This window comes from Perna viridis, chromosome 5 (assembly GCF_037379345.1).
Source record: "Perna viridis isolate PV_CMFRI_1.1 ecotype Kerala chromosome 5, ASM3737934v1, whole genome shotgun sequence".
NCBI classification, from domain to species: domain Eukaryota; kingdom Metazoa; phylum Mollusca; class Bivalvia; order Mytilida; family Mytilidae; genus Perna; species Perna viridis.
In genome coordinates this window covers 44,930,666-44,953,055 of record NC_142449.1, presented here as the reverse complement: position 1 = coordinate 44,953,055, position 22,390 = coordinate 44,930,666, and the positions used below count along the sequence as shown (strand labels likewise).

Genomic DNA, 22,390 nt, shown 5'->3' with positions numbered 1-22,390 from the left:
GAAATTCAATATTCTCCACATGGACAGCTCTAAATCTAATATGAAATCTCACTGTTGGCACAAAGTGACAATTAACCAGTTTTTCCATTTGTTTCCTTTACATCCAAATGTATTTCTTCTTCAATCTATTGTCCAGTGGGAGCAGAAAATTAAGTTCTTGACCAGGAAATGACCAGAAAACAGACACCTTAATCTATTAAATGGAAAAACTGTTGAAGAGTTATAATAGAATGTTGTCCCAAAATGACCTGTGGAGATTACAATTTAACTAAGCATGCTCAAAACATTGATAAATTACACCGCTAACTAGATGTTAAGGGGACCTTAAGGACAGGGGAAGGAAATACATGTAATTGACTACCATACACAAGCCAAGAGGTCAACTCATTAGGGTCAAGATGAAAAATCTTTATAAGAAAATCATAGAACAAAGGACTTACCGGTATATATGTAAGGTAACCCAATTCCACCCAAAAAATCAACTTCACACTGCTCTGTAAATAGAAAATTTCATTGTTAATAAAATTCAACATCAAATTTATAGAGGCAGGAGATGCCAAGTTGAAGTCTGGAAGCCATAAAGAGCATTCCCTGGGTGAATTACACTACTCATTGGTAAATATTTAAAATAGATAGACTTTGCAAAATTTGCAGGGACAAAGAAGATGAGGCACATTTAATTCTAAAAAGCATTATGAATAAAAAATATTAAAGGGGACTGGTTTAAAAATACAAAATATATATGAATTTTCAATTTCTCAAATATACATAATGTACAAAATTTTGGTTTTTTTTTTTTCAGTCCTTACCTATTTCATAATGATTGACTCCTATTTGAAAACGTCATCAGAATTGTGAGGACAAAAAATTTGCTTCGTATATTAAATGCATGATTTAAATGAGCTGTTTACCCTACTATTTTCTTCCTTTGTTTAATATTTTGTTGACGTCACAAACATCAAAATGTTTTTTTTATGCCAATAAAGTTTACTTGTATTTAATTGCTATTTGTGTTTTGTTAATAAAATTTTTGAAAAACTTACTGGTACAGAGATAGAGCCATTTATGTAAAACCACGATTTCAATTAGTTATTATTTCTATAACCAAAAACAATCATATGTATGAATTATAGCATTAAATGCTACTAAATTTGCAATGAAAAATTCATATTATGGAATTTTAGACATCATTGCTGGGTGTAATTCATGGCATTGCAAAAAATAAAAATATATTTTTGGCTAAAATTGCAATTAGCAATGCACACAATGATTCCTGAATTTACTTTAATAACAAGATGTGATGTTCTCGTAATGATTTTCAAAATGGTTATATTCTATCCATCTACATTATCACAGTTGATTTGATATAAATTGCTGTTTGAAATTGCCTATTTTTTAAGAACCAGTTAATACAAAATTCAGACAAGAGGTGATTCATGTATGTCAAAAACCCATCAAATTTACTTTTATTTTTAATTACAGACCATATTACCACTCATAGTTTGTCATTTGGTTGTTGCACTTTGAGAAAGAGTTATGGTTCTTGATTTGGTTTGATTTGGTTGCATTTAGTGGGAGAAAAATGTATGGTATTCTTAAAAATACTGATCTGAATATAGAATGAACTCTCATTGCTTGAAAATGTGGCAAATGCAGACGGAAAAAAAACATTGTTTGTTCAGAAGATTTTTCTACACCATGAATCAACTCTACCACTGGCAGTATCTGAATTTTACATGGACTGGTACTTAAGTATCACAGTTGAAGCATGATAATAAAAACATTAGGCAGCGAGACCAAATCACTCATAAAACAACGTCTTCCTATGAATGCTGCAAAAATTATAAAGCTGAAAAAAATGTACACCATATAATAACCATATTTTTATTGGTGATCTTTTTTTCTCACATTTTGGTCCAAAAGAACAAAATCACTTTAAAAAAAGCACATAGCAAATTTACATTACATTTTTTGTCATCAAGATAAACTTGTTGGAAAGTATGAAAACTGTTCCATAAAAAAGATAGTTTTCTCCAGAGTCTGAGCTAAGTAATAGGACTGGAAATTGTCTATATTTTGTTATTGTCAATAAAATACATCTTAACAAGATCTGGTGAGATAGCCATCAGAAAAATACAACTACTTAAACAAACTGTTAATGGAATTCCAGAGAGAATAGACCAGTCTGAATCAAGTGGTGTTCCTGGAGAAATTTCTGTATATGATAAACAGAGGTTACCAGGCTAATATCATCTTAGTAGCTAGTCATGTGGGGAGAATCAAAAAGATCAGGTAAGGACAGGAATGGCTGTTGTCAAGGTCCTATGTCCCTCCTGCTTGTACCAATAATTTAAAATTAGGCAGTGGCAGATCCATGTGCAACCCCCCCCCCACTTTTTGTAGAAAACTTTGTTAATTTTGTGTATACAGATAAAGGACATGAGAGGTATGTTCCTTTCTTAAGTCAAGACACAGCAGATTAATTAAAGTTGGCATTGTAACATGACAAGGACAAGTGTTGGGAAACAGTCTGCCACTACATATTGCCAGATATTCCCAAGAGAATGGACTATCTCTGAGTAACATCTTAAGAAGTTAAGAAAAATACATACAGTAAAAATAAAAAGCATGTTCATAAATTTACCTGAACTCTAATTTTGTATATAAATTCCAATTCTTATGAAAATTCGAAGTTCAATCTCCAAGAATTACAAATTCATTGATATATCACTCAAATTATAAATTTTAGGTATAAATGACAGCTCATCCCATTGGAGATAATTGAAGCAGATCAAAAGAATCTAAGGTTACTTTTGAATTAGATCAACGTCATTCTAATGTGACAAATACTGACCAGCTGTTGCAGCCCAAACATACAAATATTGGGAAAAGACATCAAGCTATCAGCAAATATTGCTCGTATGTATATGTAAATTAGTCCAAATCATGGAAAAATAACACTGATTTTTAAACAATAAAAATTAAAGACACTGTGTAAACATGTGTAGTACAGACATCCTGGCAATTGGGGAGACTGTCCTAGTAACAATAATTGCAACTGAGAATTGTCAGACGTCAAGGCTATTCACATGTCCACTGTGTCAAAAACCATGGCTGATTTAAGAAAAAAAACGACATTTTTACATCATTAATTTAAATACGAATCTGAATTACAGTACCTGCATTCTTTTCAGTAAATAATGCAGTAAATGTATAAAAAACCTATTTTATTTAGTAAATACATGTACAACATACTTAGACATAATTGGTGCAACTTGTGGTTATGAATTAAACTTTTTATAAAAGAATAAATTCAAAAACTTTACATAGTATAAGGCTACAGATATTTCAATGTTATTATTTTCTTAAGCACATCAGGTAAGCATGTCAAATGTAAAAAAAAAATGATACAGATAAAATAGAGTTACCCCCCTTTTATTGATTCCTATTCTTCAGTCACAAACCAAGCTTATTATTAAGTATATGTTGACTTAGTAAAGGCTATAGGACTGTAACATATGGCTTTTCAAATTACATTCAATAATTGAGTAATTGTTAAAATATTGAAAGTTTGCTTTTGGTTTTCAGACAAGTCAATGTAACCATTCAACCGGTGGGTGTGCTCTCATGCAATATTTCTCTCCAATTTGTGATTTTTACATTTATTGAAATCATATAAAATTATTGAAAGAGAGATTTACACTTGGTAAACATATAAAAGAATGGATAATTTCAATAGCATTCAAGGATAACATGGTTTTCATGTTATTGTGTGACCTGTAAAAACTATCAAGGTATAATTTTCTATCACATGCACTATTTTGACCTGACAAATTTCTTTTAATAATAAGTGACATTTTGACAAACTGCTTAGCAATAAATACAACAAAGAAATAAACAGACAGACTGACAGACACAAATCATAAAATTAAATAAAGCTTCACTTTTATGCAAGGATCTTAAAGTGCACTTAACCTCTGACCTTTGATATTACCTGAATTGTAGCAGTTGTTGTTTATGATAAAACCATATGTAAGTTTACCTGCAATTTTCTTCACATAATAAGAGATTTATGAATTCAAACTTGGCAGGATAAGGCGATATAGAAACTCTAACAGAGTGCACTGAAGTATAGTTTCCTGCTTATACAATCTGATAAAATCGGCAATATTTATTTTTCATCATTTACAAATAAATTATTCAATAAAGATGATTTTATGAAAGGAAATTTTATCAAACAGAACATATTGTTTTACTATTTCCTGTCAAGAAATTGTACATATTGTGTATTGTGCACAAAATTGGGGAAGGTACTTTTCTTTAATTTCAAAATTTATTGAAAGGAGTATTACAATTTATTTGAAGCAAAGTTGAATATGAAACTTATTAATTTCCAAGTAGCTATGGGAAGAACTATCCACTGAACAAATTCAGATGGAATCATATATTATGTATCCACCATAACTGTTTTCATCTTTAACATTGTAACACCAGCTATAAAAGAAAACTTTTCATTGGTCAGAAGTAAAAGATTACAAAGCATAATTCCACTAACAAATACCAGTTAAAGATAAATTAATATTAAAAAAATTTTCATATGCACTGAAATAATGTGAGATCTTATTGTTACGAGACATTCCTGTTTTAGGCAATAAGCAAACTATATATACATCCTACCTGAAAACTTTAAACTCAAAAATGAACATTCAAATATAGGAACAAAGTATCAACCAGATATTACAACTTCCTGTATTATGTCATATAAACCTATGAAGTTGGTTTATCTGATGACTCAAACTAAAATAAACTGTGCTACAGACCACAGAACATAAAACCGAAACCTTCATTAATTCACGTTGAAGCTGATTCCCATACCTAAAGTAGTTTTATCTTCATTAAAAACCTAAAATCTCCCTTTTTGATATTCATAAACATATTGACAGACATTTATTTATGGTTTCTTTTTCAATAAATGATGATTAAGTGACCACTTCCTTTACCTGCTTAAATACAATGCCTCATGCAAGAGCTCATTTGAGCGTAAAAAGACAAGATAGCGGAAAATTGACAAAAGATTGACAAAAACCAAATGAATGAATGTTCTATTTTTCTAATTGTACTAAATTGATCTTTTTTTTGTACTTTGGAGTGCCTCTTACAAAAGAAATCTGGTAAAATAAGGAAATTCAAAACACAAGTATTATAATCTCCTTTAAATTAAAACAAACCCATATAAAAGCTTAAAAACCATCTTAAGCAATTTGTCATCCTTAACAAAATCTTTCTGATGACTTAAAGACATCCACAAATTAGCTATGAATAATAAATAGAATCGTTGACAAAGATAGAGACAACAATTTACGGCGAGAATGATCCTATTCTTTCTGTACAGAAGATGCTTTAAACTGCTTTTGTCCTAATAGAGCTTTACGATAATTCAATAGACGACAGTCGGATAGCAATGGAGTTAAGTGTTTAGCTGATTGTCATTGCTGTGAGTCGATGTCACGTAGAGTGGCGATTTCATTATGACCTATTATCACGAAACAAAATACAGCCATTAAAAATTTACTTTGATACGAGCATGATTCTATATGCTCGACAGGCCTCAGTAAATAATTCTACAATTATTTAACAAATTTGATTACTTCTGGTGTCCATTAAGGTGATCGCGGCTAAACAATTCTATCTAACGATTCAGCCAAACTACTATATATTGCTATTTTAACAATTACAGACAGACGATTCAATAGTATATATGTAAAGTTAGAAAGGTTTCTGTCTGAGCTACGAGTCAGACCAATTGACCTATGGTCTTACACTTAAATAAAGTACAGACTGATTTAATCCTTTCATGAAGGAAATTCAAAACCTGAAAAAAAAATGTCTTATAACCCTAAATAAAGCAGACACCTGTATAAACCAGATATCCGTGAAAACCCTCAATACAGCTTTAATGTAGTTTGAACCAGTGTCAACATAAAAACCTACCTTAGAAAATGGAACAATTGGTTCAGTTCAGACAGGTTTAACTGTATATCAAACTGGATTGGTTGTCATTTACAGTGGAACCAGTCATATCCAACATATCTCGAAACCAAACAAATATTTCTGAATCTGGGGACGTGTTACCATATTTTTTGGGGGGTGAGATGGGAGTAGTGGTGTGGATTGATTGTCAGTTGAACCAAGAAATTAGATTTATAGCTTACTAAACCAGTTTACAGCTTCACTTGTTCAGACCTTACCCTCAACAAGTCAGTATGACGGGTGTCTGACAAGAAACAGAAACTGCTCACCTTTCATGAGCACACGCGTACACCCAACACTTTAATCAGGCTTGCGTCATTCTGTTTCTGTTTGTAATTTCAAATCCTTTGTCTTGTATGACTTGTTCTTTCTTTGTCATTCTTTTGGTGCTCTTGGCTTTGTTTTTGTTTTTATTGACTCTATTGGTTCTTCTTCATAAGGACATTCACTGCTCTTTTAAAAAATAACACAGATTTCGGAGGGTTCTGAAGTCTTTTAAGATCGTTCATGCTAAAAAAATATGAATACAAAAAAAATGATAGATCAGTGTGCTCATTTTTGACATGTAAGCATTTGAAATTTTGGCAGGAAAATGATTTTTTGGGATTTTCCATAGGTTTTGTTTTAGTAGGTTTTATCTATCAAAAACACTGAAAAAATAACAAAAATTTCATTAAAATTAACTTCTCAAATAACATTAACAGGCTTTTTTGATAAAATTATGAAAAAAAAAGTGGGGTTCATTGGGCAAAAAATAATTATGCTATGAAATGGATAAAACCAGAGGAGTCTGAAAATCTGACAAAAAGGACTGAACATGAGCAGCGATCATCCTTTAGAGAGCTATACTTTACTGTAATCAGCTTTGAAATTGTTATACAGCTAAAACCCAAATAACACTTTTGACAACAGTATAAAACTGATAAGCAATATTCCTTAAGGAATTTCTGAAACGTGGATTTAATAAAATGGCATCTTAACACACAAAACCAAGATGTGGTAAGTGCTCCTTTAAGCATCTTTCAGAAACTAATTTACCAGAATTGATTAAATACTTAAGAAATATTTCTTATATAAAATAAAGGTCATTAATGTGGCATGTTTGAAAGCCCTACACAAGTGTTTTTGTTTTATTTCATTTTTCAAAAAATTAATTTAATGATATACTATAAAAATGTATTTAGTAACCATACTGCAAAATTAAATGGAATGTAAAAATTGCAAAAGGATGAGTTGACAGAATGGTAGGGAAAATTTTTAATAATGGAGAATAAAATTGATGCAGTATGTGGTATTCTATAATACTACAGCAGAATATCATAATGAAAGGATACATTTTCAAGGGCAGATAACTCAGTCAAAAATCTCATTTTTCTAACATTCTATTAAAAAAAATTCCAAGCAAATCCAGATATGCAGAGATCAAATAATGGTCTTTTCAAATAGACAAATCATCCTTGGGTGAAATTATGCTGTAAGATCTGTGAAGTTTTGACATGCATATTTCTGTTTTTTTCCCATTTCGCCTGATTCCTACAAAAACTTTACACTTAAGTTTTTCTTGAATTACAGCACATCTAGATATGGCTATCACCATATATCAAATCAAATCAATATCTCAAAGCATGACTGAAAAAATCTGCAAAATCAATGTGACAGACAAGTGCACAAACAGGCAGACAGAACCTAAAATTATAGCCCTTCCAGATTTTGGTGGTACCGGTAGATGACTGATGAACATGGATTTCAGTACATCATATATAACTTTTATAATTATTGGCATGTAAGCAGCAATACTTTCCACTTTCACTTACTTTGAACTTGATGTAGCGTACCTACTCCAAGCTTCCTATAACCCTTAACATGAACTTCTTGTACATACTCCAAGACTTTTACTGATCAAATAGAATATCAATGATAACCTTTTCAAATTAATTGGTCCTCTTAGCTGGACATAAATTCAATACAAAAAAAATCTAATTTGTCTTTGTCTATAGATTTACCCATTTGATAAAACAAACACATTTTATGCCTCTCAGCGTTTCCTTTTAATAATTTACAATATTTAGTTAAACCACTTAAACAAATACCAGTGAAATATTGGAAATATTAGAACATTTATTGAAAAACAATAAACACAAGTTAAATAAGAGAACTTTCCAATAATTAACAGTTTAACCTCATTTTATGCTTTTGTTAGTGTAATGGAGTCTCATTCAAAAGTTCAAGTGAGAAATGATCCGAGTTTAGCATGACAAATGTGAGAGGGCTTTAACTGAGCACAAAACCATTCAGTTCAATAACAAAGATATGTTTTATCAAAATCAAGATCAACGTTTTTCACATTGTATTAGTAATTCATTTGTATCACTCTTCAAAACAGCATTAAAGTGACAGATGACCAGCAGTCACTTTATAAAAGTAAAACCAAGGAGACTGTCAAGCAAAGTCATTTCATGTGATTTTCACCTGAATTTCATGTGATTTTCACCTGAATTTCATGTGATTTACACCTAAAAATGAGCAAATAAAATTTTTGACAAATTTCACATGAAATTCATGTCAACTTTTCACATGAAGACAATGTTAAGTGCATTTCATGTGAAAATCATGTTAATGTGACACTGATAAAAAGATACTACAAAATCTACAACATGTAGAAATGAATAAATACATCAATAATGAAACACATATACAAATGTCTCAATGGGTAGGCTGAATCATATATTGGCTTATGGTACATCTAACAAGTATTATCGCCAGGCACAGTGGAAACAATATTTTTTTATTGAAATACCATCAAATTTTTTAATTTTCATTCAAAACTTAGATATTTTAATGAAATCCAAATATTCGCAATTCTACACACCAACAAAATGTTAACTAATCCCACAAAAAACATGGCATTCCTTGAAATATAAGAACCATCACAGTATTTCAGTTCACAAGCTTAAATTTTATTAATAAGGGCATTTTGTTTCTAATATCATTTTAATTTTTTTTTCAGCATGATCTTCCCTTATTAATCCTCATAAAGGACCCCCTGCATGGAAATTATAACAGCAAAAAAAATTCAATATACCAATATTAGTAATTCAATGCCAGTGAAACCAGCATGAATTTCTAGAATGCTGACACATTTTCGAAATTTTATGGCCTAAAGCCTGTAATAAGAGAATTGGAAGGTACAAGTTAATGAAAAGATGGCAGCAAATAATATGACGAGAAAGGGCTCACGGCAGTAGGAAATTCCCTGTGCATCCCATCACGCAGATTAAACGAGAAAAGAAGTTTATCTCCAAAAAGAGTAATTCGACATTTAATATCTGATGTCATAAGCACTTGAACTACCAGAGAAATATTCAGACTAGCAACAACTTCTCAGCATCCCGATCAACAGATCAAAGCAATAACTATTTCATCAAAGACCGTAATGTATGGACAAATCAATAGATTTGACCCTTGAACAAAATATCTTCTCTTGTTTACAAATCCGAATGTTTTTTATCAATCACTCAAATCGGCAGAAAGCTTGGTCTCTTACAGCGCAGTTCAATTGCAAAGACCAATAATCGCTGATTCTGAGGAAATTGGTTAAATTTTCTACAGTTACTCTAAATATATCTGTTATAAACTTCTTTGGTTGTCAACTGATGCATTATGGGTACTAAAACTAAGTAACCCATTGAATTAAAGAGAGATTACGCCTGATTATCCCTATCAATCCTACCGCTTTCATTGCAATTTATTGCTAAAACACATTAAAAATTAATGGAATCATAGCATTTCATGGAATTCCAGTGCACATGGATCTCTCAGATACCAAAATCACTAAGAATTTATCTCAGTACATTGATTGAGAGGGTTTCTATATTTCTCTAACATTGTGATTTCAATCTTACGTAATATGTATTACCTGTCAATATAAAATTCTTTGTTGGCAGTGGCCAAGATTTTACTTGAGGGGTGAAATTTTAGCCAAACTGAGATCCATGATCAGGCAGATGGCCCTTAATGTGGAATAGTTAACCATGTTTAGTACAAGTCTTTTTTAGAATCAGGCAAACTGGGAAAAAATCTGAAACCACCAGTCCAAAACCCACTAGTGTAACAACATAATTTTACACTCATGAAAGTCTTTCCTATTTTTAAATCACTAGAGATATTTTGATTTGTTTTTCATTAGAATTGAGGTTTAAGTTTAAGACCGACAGACAGACAGACAAAGTGATTGATGGACATGAATTTTCACTACATGAATACATGTATACAATTTACCTGGTTGAGTTATTTAAAGAAGGAATAAGTTACCATTGTCAAATCTCTACACTTTTAAAGGGCACTTCAATACTTCAAAATTCCTTTTGGATTAAAATACATGGACACATTAGCAGAGGCAGGAGATTCTCGTTAGCACTTTTGTAATTTTGAGCATTTTTATCGCAAAATTTTATAAATAATAGCCTAGAATTTTGCAGACCTGTCCTTTCCCAAACCTCTGGATTTATGCCTGTTAACTATTGCACATTTAAACACAAAAAAAAGGTAATATCAAAACATAGTTTACCAATTTAATAACAAGTTCAAGAACTTGACCTGAAATACATGAAGTATGAACAAATTAGTATTAGTAATTATTTATCCCAGAAATTAGGTCAGTTTACTTGTCACTAATCTGAAAGTCTAGAAAACTGTTGGAGCTCTATCCTATGGAATGGTGGACAATGGATAACTTTCTAAAAAGAAAACTTAATTTAGGTCAAGTAAACATAAATGGTTGTTATCCAACAATCACAAAAATATGGGGCAACTGGGAGGATTTTATTTTTAATTTTTTATTTCTGACCATATATTTGCCAGCCTAATTTTAGCTTTTTGAAGTATAGATATGTTCTAAATCGATAGCCTCATCAGTTTCAGAGAAGTAAAATTGTTTTATTGACAAAGAAATGAAAGATTTGTGTGTTATAATATCTCAATACTAGAAACCGATGCCAAAAAAATCCTGATTTGAAATTCCCACCCCAATTTTGTTTACTTTTGTCCATTTTATAGGGACAGGAGGAGATAAGAATCTACCAGGTACTAATTAATTTTATTTGGCCTTATACTTGAGTTTCTTTCAAAGAAAAAAATCATGTTTTAGGGCATACTATTTTTTTTCTTTGTTGCAAGAATTTTTTTCAATTATTCCTGAATTTGTGACTTATAGTAAAGGTCGATAATGCAGTTTGGAAGAAAAAAAATATCTTTGCACATGTGTTTTCTTCCACTAAGTAAGATACAATTGGCAAAACCCTTTTAAGTACCAGCCTTTGTAAGAGTCATGCAAATTCTGTAATATGTGATACACCCCAAAAAAGGCTATATATTTTTATTTTTAAAATTAATTTGCTTTATAGGTCTATATGATGAAATTTATAATTATTCATTCCAATCTGTCTGCTCTAAGGAGATAATTCACATTGAAAATTCAATAGTTTCTATTGTATATTAGTATCATTTACTTAATTTGGAGTTTTACAGCTCATTCTATATGATTTTTATCTCCTACCAACAAGGTTTATATGGAAAGCTACATGTTACTTTCTATTAAGTATAACATTCTGAACAAAATATCAAAATAAAAACATGTAAGCTTCCAACTATGATTCACATTTTGCATGATTCTTATCTGGAGTGCTACTTATGCTGAAGTATACAATGTATACATGTATCTGTACAATTCCTTCAGTCCCTTCACAGACAAAAGGAAGGGCAAATGTTTGATATTTGAAGCATAAAATTACCATATAAGCATGATAATTTAACTTTGAACAATTTTAAGTGTCAAGCAACAAATGGCTGACAGCATAATTTAACTTTGAACCATTTTAAGGGAGGAGCCGCCACTTAACAGACGGCACCATCCCATAATACCCTTCTAATGGACATTTGAAGATTTAAACGGATGTTCAACTGCATTGTGAATGTGTTGAAAATTAATTTTTTATTTGTATAAAACATATGTTGTTCATGTGAAGCATGAAGGTTGGAATAAATATTAAAATTGACTTTAACATGGAAAAGAAATTGATCACAGTCTTATTTTATTCATGAGGTGTATTTTAGACCATACAATTAAAGTTGGTGTATTTAGTTCATAAACATGTATATGTATGGCTTGCATGGATAGATCCAGATATTTATTGAAGGTGATTTCTATCTAAAATTAAACAAAAAAAGGGGTTCAAGTCTATTATTTGGCCACTTTTTGCACAAATTTAACACATTTTTCCAACAAAAGGAGTAGGGATTCTGACTCCTTGAACCTCTCCCGTAGGTCCATCACTGGGCTATGATATGACTCAGTGGATAGGTCATGACCTTGGCAATATACTTGTATGCAATACAACATAAATACAATGAAACTTATATCTTGTGAAAAATTAAAATAAAGACTGTGTAATTACCGTAATTTTTATACGCCAGGTAAAGAACTTTCCATATAAGCACTGTAACTTTAGATATAGACATATTATCATCTCCAAATGCTTTAGGAAAAATTGTGCTATATATTAGGAAAAAGTGAAGTAAATCTATGTTTATATATAACAACTGTTTAAAATTTCTAGATGAAGACAGAAAATTTCACGAAGATGAATAAATTTATATGAAAGTTTCAACTAATAAGATCTTGATGTAAATGATGTATCTAAATATCAATTTGATAGAAGCCATTAAAATCTGCTGCATTTTAACTACATCAGGTTGCAGTTCAGTTTCACCAGAATTTAAAATTAAATCACCAGAGACCTTTAAAACTCAACGAGTAAATATTAGACATTAAAAAACAGGAAGCTATTATCCATGAAACAAGCAAAACACCATGCTACACTTGCATTTTCTCTAAAAAGTAGAAAGATGGTAACAGCTTTTAATCAACCTAATGTGATTAAATAGCTCTACTGGGTTTCAAGGTTTTCATTAATTAAAAAGACTATGCATCTTTCTAAAAAGATCAAATTTAATAAGCAGATGCTTTTTTTCTGAAACAAAAAGCCATTATCTTAAACAGCATGGAGCACTGCTAATCTAAAACAACATAACAACAGCTTGAAGAAATGAAAATACAGAATAAATATGAAATTTTAACATCACAAGTAAAATGTAGTTTGTTACATAGCTAATAACTGTAATTGAAAGTCAATGAAAAATAACACAACATTACAAAAATGGGATATAGAAAATTCAAAAGTAAACAGACACTTACCTTGATTTTTGTTATATTCCAGGTAATTATGAAAGGGAAGTAACTCTGGCCACACCTGCCTGCATCATCAGCATCTATAAATACACAGTCATCGATGACAAATCAATGTGCATGTATCATCCACTTTAATTAATGTCTACCTGAGTTTAATTAACTTTTACCTGAGATAATTAAAAACCTCTACAGCCATCTATCACAAAGTTAATAGAAATCCTCTTTTTGTTGAGCTAAATCCTTCACAACTTTAAATTATCAGTCTATAAACAGGAAAATCTAATTATTTTTGTTTTAATAATAAATTCTCAATATTTTGTCAGTTTATCAGATTTTGAGCCTGTTTGTCAACAGACTAGATCAGTTTAAAAGCCATGTTTAGGTTTAACAGGTAATCAGCTGATTAAGACAGGTGAGAATCCTTTGATGTTTTAGATACAGCTGATTTCAGCAGGTGAAAAGTCTTTGATGTTCACCAGCTTGAAGAATTACTCAATGATAACAATAGAATTATGACAGATTATTCTCCTTAAATAACTAATACAATTAGCAAAGATCTGTCGAATTCCTCTAGTATTTGTCTGAAGTTCACACATCTTGTATAAATTTGAGGTAAATCTTCGCTCAATTTATCTATCTAGAGAAAACCATTTACAGTTAATTTGATTATAGGTATTTGGTCAAACTTTCACTTTCCTACACAATAAGAGGGCCGAATGATTTCTGGAGGAAATTAGATGGTTGACACAATGTAAATAAAACCTAATAATTTCCCAGCTATTAAAGGTCCTGAGGCACACAGTGTCATGATGAAGAATAACAGTTTAATTGGCAGTCTTCATACTAAGATTGTTTTCACACTATTACATAATTATGTCTCCTTTTCATCTGTTACTCCACTATCTCATCCCAGTGTAGAGTTAAAATGTATTGAAGAAAAAATATTATGACATTTTTCTTGACATTTTTTTTCTTGGTGTAGTAGATTTTTATTAAATTTCAAAATATAATTTATCTAAACTTTCATGAGAATCACTATACCTGATTAGAAATGCCACATTCCCAGTCAATAATTGTTGTATTTTACTACAGAAATTGGTCAATTTTTTACATGATTACCTAAGGGATAAGCATATATTCAGGTTATATATACAACTAGAGTAAATTTAATGGAGGCAAGAGAAATAGCAGGAAGTGACATTTCTTAATCTGAAAAAAAAGACATCTCTATATCGGGTTTCCTTTTAAGTATAAAAGCATCTCTGACAGTTTTAATTGCATGCCCTTATTTTTCAAGCAACAGCTAAAAATCTGTTACCATCATCTCATACAAACCTGAGTTTAATTTCACCAAATAGGGTTCTGTGCCTTTGAAACAAGATTTTGTGTGAAAGTGTTAGGAATCGGATTTCTTTGGTGTGAAGTTTCTTTGTCGAACAGCACTCTCCAAAGGCAATTATCACATGGATTCACACCTTTTCTACTATCTTATAAAATCTTGTCTTTGAAAAAATATTCCTAGAAAAGAAAAAAAAATGGTAATGGAAAACATTTTAAAAATTATGCTGAACCTATAGTGCTGTTGAATTAAGCTGAATTTAATTTGATTGTAGTGAGTAATCTACAATGATTTAATCAAATCAATGGATTTCTGCCCTGTTTTTTTTTCTTTTATGTAATCACAACAATGTCACATGTATAAATATTTTAGTTTGTTTACTTAAACATTGTTTCAACATGTGATTAGAATTAATTGCAATAGTGTGACAAACCCAGAGGGATTGAGAGGTTAAGATCCACCTCCTGCCAACTGTGTGCAAAATTTGATTTAAATTGTGCCATTGGTAGATTTGACCCCCCTTTTTTCTAAACTTCTGAATTAAATGAAAGACCCCTGGATCAGCCCCTGTATTATTATATATTAAATTATCTTGAAATGCTTTAACTCCAAATATGACAACTTATGTGTGAGTAAGGAAAGGTAAAGGAAGCCTCTGCTTTCAAAAAATAATGAGTTTTCAAACTTCAACAAAGGGAAATTGCTTTAAGAAAGCACTCTTAAATGGGCAGTGACAAAAAATGAATTGCCTCTTTTAAAATATCTGCCCACCTAGCCCCACATTCAACATTTTGGGTGTATTGGAAAAAGGTTCGGAAAGTTTTGTTTTTTTTAAATCTGTCAGGTTATGCAGAAATAATGCAATGATATGCCAAAATCCACAAACAGACAAACAGACAAACAGAAAAACATTTAGAGAGGATTAGTACAACATACAAGTATATACCATTAAAACAAAATGTTCATGGGGCATGTATAAACATTTCAGCAGATACTTGCATAATATCGTAAAATTTATGTTTCAGGGTTTTGCACATATTCACAGATTTTAATGAGATTAGTTGTCTTTTCTACTTTCAATTATTACACATAACCTTGCAGACATCCATTTAATTAGGAAATAAAATTCTTTATGACCAAAAAGGCTGAAGGACATTGTTTCAAAAATTCGCTATCAATTTATAAAGGATGCATTATAATACAACCTGCTTTCAACATCAAAAACCCATTAATCTAGAAATTGCTAGTAAAAAAACAAAACAACATTGTAAGGGGAACATATCAGTTTTATTAATTCTGAAGACAGGCAACCCCAAAAAGTCGTAAAATCTTTGATTAACAACTGTAATCCCTCGTCTGAGTGATATCCTGTTTCATTAAATATATGGTGGTATTAGGCCAAAATTAATCTGTTTTGTGTGTATGGTGAGTAAGCAACCCAACCCTAAGCTTATAGATCCTATGAACCTAAAAGTTTCTACAATAAATTAGAATAGCAGTCAATGGTTCAAATTTGTAGATTCCTCAGAACAGCTACATGTAGGCCAGTCTATTGTAAACAGCAGGGAATTAAACAGAGGTTCAATTTATTGTATAGGTCCATGGTCTCTGGACCTCCATTTCTGACCCAGGACTTTCCACATTTCATTATCATAGGCCTTGGACCTTCAATACATTACATTAAATTTCTAAGGAGGACCTTTGGTCTACATCAGAACTTTTGATTTGAAATCTACAAAGGTCTTGGGCCTCCCATACTCAGATGAAAACATAAACCCCTGTCAAATTAGTGATGGTCCAACGTCTATGACCCTCAATTTCTGACCTACTACTTATAAAATTTTATTCACTTGTGTCTTGGACCTTTTATCCTTTTAACTGATATTTTATTGTGGACTTAGCATTTCTTTCAAGTGGACCACTGGTGTAAAACTTGGAAAAGTCCAGAACCTTCCACTTTTTAAAGTAAATTTCGACCTCTGAAACGGTCAAATTAATTGAGTCCACCATTCCATTGTGTTAAATAAAATGTTTGATGGGTTAAAATGTCTTTGGAATTTCAGGTTCGACAGCTGAACTAAAATTTAAATTTAGGAATTAAAAAGTTACATGTAATCTATACAATGAAACCAGTCTAAACTGAACCCATTTTGGACTTGTTTCGTTTAGACAGGTGTCCAGTTCACCAAGGTTCAAAATATATTTGAATTAATATAAAAGGACTTTTAAGTGTAAGTGTTTGTAAGAATCATGCAAAATTGGAAAAGTCAGAAATATGCATGTCAAAACCCCACCAATCTGACAATGTAATATATCACACAAGGATGCTTTCTCTATTTAAAAATACCATTACATGTATTTGATCTCTGCATCACTGGCTTTGCTCTGAAATTTTTCAATAGAATCTTAGAAAAAAGAGATTTTTGACAGAGTTATCTGCCCTTGAAATGTTAGTATTCAATGCATTTCAATGAAATTGTTGTAACTCAATGGTCCAGCATGATACAGAAAATCTTATCTGTTTTCCTTGATTCTGATAGTGCAAATAGTCAAATTAAACTATCAAAAGGATGATTTTTTTTATACCATGTTTCACCGACTGCCTGATTCTTACAGAGACTGACACTTAATAGATGTCTGGTTTAGACAGGTTTTTGGATTATAAAGGGTTCAGTTTAGACAGGTTTCACAGTATGTGTTTCAATTGGTGGTAGTAATACAAAGTTAAGGACTTAACCCAGACAACATAGGCTGCTAAATTTTGTAATGATCAAATTCATGATGAGACATTTATGGTTGATCTTTTGAATCAGAAATCTTATTTTTGTTCCACTTGCTTTTAAAACCATCCATTGATTAAATAGCTTATAGAACAGTCATAACAAGAACTGTTCTTAAAGGGGCTAATCAAGTTTTATGAGAATCCAGCGAATAATAAAGTCAGAGTTGCAGACAATGATTGGACAGACAGGCAGACTGAAACTTATGTATTCCCAAACTTAGTTTACGGGAGATAATATAAAGGATGAATTTTAAAAAAAAATATGAAAACACTCTCTAAAAGGAAGTGAGTTGATGCAGATCTTTTAAATAAGGACACTTTGAACACATATCCTATTAGTTTTGCCCTGCTACACTCCATTGTAAGCGTGACAGTTTTTAGCGGTTTAAAGTTGTTTTTACCTGAGCAAGTAAAGTGATAAATCACCATATTTCCACCTGTCCTGGGACAATGTACCGCGTGTGGCAGATGTTCACTAAACACTAATGATGATTACCCAGTTTTTATTAATAGATTTTTTTAGTACTCATCAGGGAAATCTGATCCACTTGGGCCATAAATCAACGATTTTTTTTGCTTTAGGAACGTTGAGCATTATAATTTAATTTAATTTGTGAACATCTTCTTTTGTCTCTTTGGATTTAGAATCTTATCACTTGTGAATGGAATGACACCACATATTTACATGGTTGCTGATTAATGCAGGTCTTTTTATTTTGTTACATATATGTATGTTTCTTTCTTCATTTCTCTTTAAAGTAAGAAATGGTTAATGCTGCACACTTCAATAGCAATAACATTGTTTCTAGCTAAATACAAGATTTTTTTCTTTTGTATTTGTGTAGGTCTTTTTTTGTGTGTTTTTTTTATGTTTTTTTTTTGGACCTGGTAACGGAATTTTCATTTTTAAAAAAAGGGAGGGCTTTTTATTTTCATACTTAATGTCTCCTTAAACAACATTTATTTCATTTTACAAGATTTTTGATAATTTCAATGTTGTCATAAGTAGAGTAAATATACCAAAAGCTCCTTATCAGAAACAAAAAAATTCAGAATAAGGCATCGGCCAGGATTTGAATGAATAGGAAAATATGTGGAATTTTGTTTTTGTAATAGGAGGAATACGTTGTCTCCTTTGAGGCTTTTCGTTTGCTTTATCTACAAACCAAATGGAAGAAAAAAATGTAGCTATTAAGTTTCAAAATTATCAAAATGATCAGTTCACCCTTTTCCACTTTTTGGTCTAACTGGGAGACTGCAAGATACCGGGGAATGAAACACCGAAAAACCAGCTATTCACAGCCAAATAAAACTATGTGTTGAATCAATAGGCGCAAACTTGTATTCAATATCTTTAACACTGTCCCCTCATTTTACCTTTTTTTCATTCTTAAACAATCATAGTTGTTACATGTAACTCATTTCTTTCAGTTCAGCAGGCGCGTAGCTGAGGCCAAATTGAAGTGTAGGCAAAATTACGGCAGGGGGTCTGGGGGGCGAAGCCCTCCCCCCCCCAAAAAAAAAAAAAAATCCGCGGAGATAGCGTTTTAGAGCATCATTTATGCCTCTCCTGGATGTATTTTATCTCCTAAAAAAAATTGGCAAAATTAAGAGCAGGCAAAAGCTTTTTTGCCTAACGGCAGCTACGCGCCTGGAACTTCAACTATAAATTTGTTACATATGCCTCCCTTGTACCTCAATGGATGGCTTAGTATGGGTGTTACAATGTATAGATAAGGGATTCTATAAATACATTCTCAGTGGCGGATCCAGAGTTTTAGGGAAGGGGTCCAAAAAAAATTGAGTGTTTTTCATGATTTAACACGTACAATTTTTCAACAATTTTTTTTTCTGAGGGCGGCGGGGCCCGCTCCCCCCTGCATCCGCCATTGATTCTGGTATATTAATGGGGAATTCCATGCTAGTATCAGGAGAATAAAATGAAACAATAATCAAAAGTACGAAAGAAAAATATTCAGAAGAAAAGGTGATACCCTTGCCTTAGCGTCGTAGCCAGCCTGCACGTCAGATTACAGTTGTAAGGCGCAAGCTTCCACATGCTTCCAAAATATACCCACCCAACCCCCACTCCAACTTTCCTAGTTCTATAACAATTCAAACGTGGGAACTTGATATATCGTGGTGTCGATTGCAAAACAATCGACGTAGAACAGCACATGCATATCTTCTCAACATTTAATATTATCCTATAGTTTATTTATCGAAGAAACTGCAAAAAATTATGCCTTATAAATGGTAATAAAACATTGTTTATTTTACCCAATATAAATGTATTATTTCAAAGATGACAGCATGCAAGGAAGCAGATATAGAAATAGTAATAAATATTATACGATGTATAAGTAATAGTGCACACAGTACCAGCAATCCCCTTTTTATTGCTTACCTTTTAAAAACCAAGGTTTAAAAATCCAAGGAGAATTCAGTTTAACAGGCCATATAATCCTTGCTCTATAAAAGACTGTTGTGGCAGAATAGTCTTTGAAACATCTATTACATTCTATCGTTTACGAACAACGTAAAATCTTCCAGAGAAGCAGGAGCTACGGGCTTCTATGGCATCCAAATGTTACGCGAAAAACTAAAAAAGCTGTTTCACATTCGAATTGAAGCACTTTGAAGTGTTCGCCAAAGATCGCCAGTTCTGAATGCTAGATGATAAGGTAGTCTGTATGCTTGTTTGCTATCCGAATCGTTTCTATAGCAAATACTTGCAAAATTAGAAGAATTAACAGTCCATGAATTAAAACTACATCAGTGGTGCACAATTTGCCATACAGTTTTGCAATTTAAATATGAATGAGTGAAAAAAAACCTCCAACATCCAAGGTGTAAGTGTCTGTATGGTCAGTCAACAGTTTGGTACAAACTTCATAAAAAAAATTAATCGCTCCATTCAGCAGAAGATAGAACGCCCAATAATAAAAGTGAAACCAACTGCGTCAAAGCCTGCATGCATATGAAACATTCACAGCAGTTAAAAAGTTTCCACTTTATATAGAAATATCAATGAAAGCAACACTTGTTAAATCCCTCACGGTTTATCCTTGAGCGACCGTGGCATGAAATGCCTCTGTTGTTTTTGACCATATATGTATTCACACAGTTTCACTGATATAGTTGCGTATCGAATATACCACAAAAAAGTCAACACATTGAAATAACAAACCTGTAAACTTTGTAATAAAAGTGAAAGTGAATCACACCGTTGTCGACACCGACCAACTGTTACCTAGGTAAATTGATCAAGAGTGAAAAGAAATAAATAACTTCTCATAACAAATAAGGTAAAACGCTAAAAATCGTTTGTCTTTGGCCAGATGTTGTCGGGGGACCTCATAGCGTCGCTGCTGGCGGAAAGTTTTACCCTACTATTCAATAGACTATTACCGTTACGTAAATATAAGAATTGACGTTTATGAATCTATATTTGTTTGTAATTTGTTGTTCAGCAATTTTGTTATAAGGCAATATATTCTATGATTGAAAAATCGTTCATCACGGCTAAACTAATCAATACGCCTTTTTATAGAGTTAAAAGAGAGCTCCGGAGATAACAACCGGTCCAATAGAACTCCGTAATTTGTTCCTAGTATAATAACCTCCCAAATCTATTATGTTCACTTTACTGCGGTTTATTATAGTATAATAGTTTAACAAACAATCCACTTTGAAGTACCTAAATTAAACTGTTATTATTGATTTTAGTATTTGTCTGTTTAACAAGTGTAATCAAATATTCAACATTTTTAACTGCTATCATAGAGCAATTATTTCCTTTTTTTAATTTTAAGGAACCTTTATATTCTATTGGGCTAATGACCCCATTGTACTGTTATGCAAATGACAACTACAACATTGACAGCAGAATATAGAACGTCCACGAACTATTTTATGATGAGGGAGCATGGGAAGCTAGAGTTACACATTGTACCGATGTTTAATCAGCCTGGGGGAGGTAATGGAGATAATAAGCTGTAAAAAATGCCCACGATTTTGCCAAGAATTTCCTAAATTGTCAAGTGTGGTCAATGACACAGTATCTGCATTACCAGATGGCATATATCGAAAACACCTGTCTTCTAGAACTGCTGGGACTGAGGTAACACATAAGAAAATGAAATTCAATGCAACATGTACATATGTACAATGCGCACCTTACTTTCATTTTCAGTGTACAAAACTCAGTTTGCCCTTGTGCAATTCTCCCGTATCAATTCGATATTCACGTTTGTGACAAAAGAATGTTCTTTATCATTGAATGACAAAAGGTATTATAAAATTTATTCTTGAGAGCAAAAAGGACCCCGCATTGCATCATTCGAGGAGAACCAGCCTTGATTAAGACTCTCTCTATCAAATAAAGACTGTAAGACTGTAGTCTGTGAAATGCAATACTCTATAATAGGTTTCCTATTTGCAAAAATACTTGAAAAAATAAAAACAAAAACGCACATGCAAGTACATCGGAGTTTGTATGAAATGTAGAGATAATGTACAACCGCGAAAGGAGAATAATTAAAAGGAATACTTCTAATTTTTGAACAGGTTATGCGAAATAATCTGGTTTGCGTTAGTTTGCACTTATACACCACGAAACAGTTTATACAATTGGCAAACCGGCCCAAACCAAGGTATTGAGTATAACCTGCTCAAAAATTAGAAGCTTTCTTTTTAATTTTATTTCTAATGTGTGCCAGACCAAATATTAAGAATGGAATGTTATTTCATTTGGGATGATTTGACCATTCCTAGTTAATGACGTCATAGCACCAAGCCAGGTTATAAAAATAACCTGGTTCGCTCTAAGAGAACAGACCAATGAGAAAACTTGTTACAAATCAAACTGAATTATAATCATATGAATGAGATGTGAACAAAAGTCATGATGTGAATTCGAATATATATATAGTAAAAGAATATATAAAGAAGCAAATCAAAAGAAAAGAAAAAATGAAAATTAAATAAATTT

General features: G+C 31.8%; 1 protein-coding gene across 6 annotated transcripts in view; it reads right to left on the bottom strand.

Annotated features, from left to right (window-relative positions):
* The window catches only part of LOC148617891 (irregular chiasm C-roughest protein-like), a 77,214-nt gene extending 56,566 nt beyond the window's left edge, over positions 1-20,648 (bottom strand). The window contains exons 1-4 of one of the 6 annotated variants that reach the window (XM_088585531.1): positions 19,805-20,647; positions 14,612-14,794; positions 13,283-13,356; positions 441-494 (exon numbers count right to left, since the gene is read on the bottom strand). The gene's annotated coding sequence lies outside the window, so the exon portion shown is untranslated. Of the gene's footprint in view, positions 1-440; positions 495-2,644; positions 2,750-13,282; positions 13,357-14,611; positions 14,795-18,622; positions 18,640-19,804 lie in introns of those variants that run through there. The other 5 variants (XM_088585538.1, XM_088585532.1, XM_088585534.1 and 2 more) reach the window with 5 other exon arrangements.
* Between the last annotated feature and the right edge of the window lie 1,742 nt (positions 20,649-22,390).